The sequence below is a fragment of the Triticum dicoccoides genome, chromosome 5A (genome assembly GCF_002162155.2).
Source record: "Triticum dicoccoides isolate Atlit2015 ecotype Zavitan chromosome 5A, WEW_v2.0, whole genome shotgun sequence".
NCBI lineage: Eukaryota > Viridiplantae > Streptophyta > Magnoliopsida > Poales > Poaceae > Triticum > Triticum dicoccoides.
The window spans coordinates 691,512,661-691,513,769 of NC_041388.1; positions in this window are offsets into that span (position 1 = coordinate 691,512,661).

Genomic DNA, 1,109 nt, shown 5'->3' on the forward strand with positions numbered 1-1,109 from the left:
GAAGTAATGGGCCACATGGGCCTTAGTGGAGAGAGAGAGGGCCGGCCAGGGCAGGCCACGCGCCCCCTCCCCCTCTGGTCCGAATTGGACTAGGGAAGGGGGGCGCCCACCTTTCCTTCTCCCTCTCCTCCTTCCTTTGCCCCTCCTAGTAGGAGTAGGAAAGGGGAGTCCTACTCCTACTAGGCGGAGGACTCCTCCTCCTGGCACGCCCTACAAGGGCTGGCCGGCCTCCCCCCTTGCTCCTTTATATACGGGGGCAGGGGGCACCTAGGACACACAAGTTGATTGTTCCAAGCCGTGTGCGGTGCCCCCCTCCACCATAATCCACCTTGATCATATCGTAGCGGTGCTTAGGCGAAGCCCTGCGTCGGTAGCAACATCATCACCGTCATCACGCCGTCGTGTTGACGGAACTCTCCTGTGAAGCTCTGCTGGATCGGAGTTTGTGGGATGTCATCGAGCTGAACGTGTGCTGAACTCGGAGGTGCCGTACGTTTGGTACTTGGATCGGTCGGATCGTGAAGACGTACGACTACATCAACCGCGTTCTCATAACACTTCCGCTTACGGTCTACGAGGGTACGTGGATGATACTCTCCTCTCTCGTTACTATGCATCACCATGATCTTGTGTGTGCATAGGAATTTTTTTTAAAATTACTACGTTCCCCAAGAGTGGCATCCGAGCCAGGTTTATGCGTAGATATTATATGCACGAGTAGAACACAAGTGAGTTGTGGGCGATACAAGTCATACTGCTTACCAGCATGTCATACTTTGGTTCGGCGGTATTGTTGGATGAAGTGGGACCGACATTACGCGTACGCTTACGCGAGACTGGTTCTACCAACGTGCTTTGCACACAGGTGGCTGGCGGGTGTTAGTTTTTCCAACTTTAGTTGAACCGAGTGTGACTAAGCCCGGTCCTTGTTGAAGGTTAAAATAGCACTAACTTGATGAAATATCGTTATGGTTTTGATGCGTATGTAAGAACGGTTCTTGCTTAGCCCGTAGCAGCCACGTAAAACTTGCAACAACAAAGTAGAGGACGTCTAACTTGTTTTTGCAGGGCATGTTGTGATGTGATATGGTCAAGGCATGATGCTATAT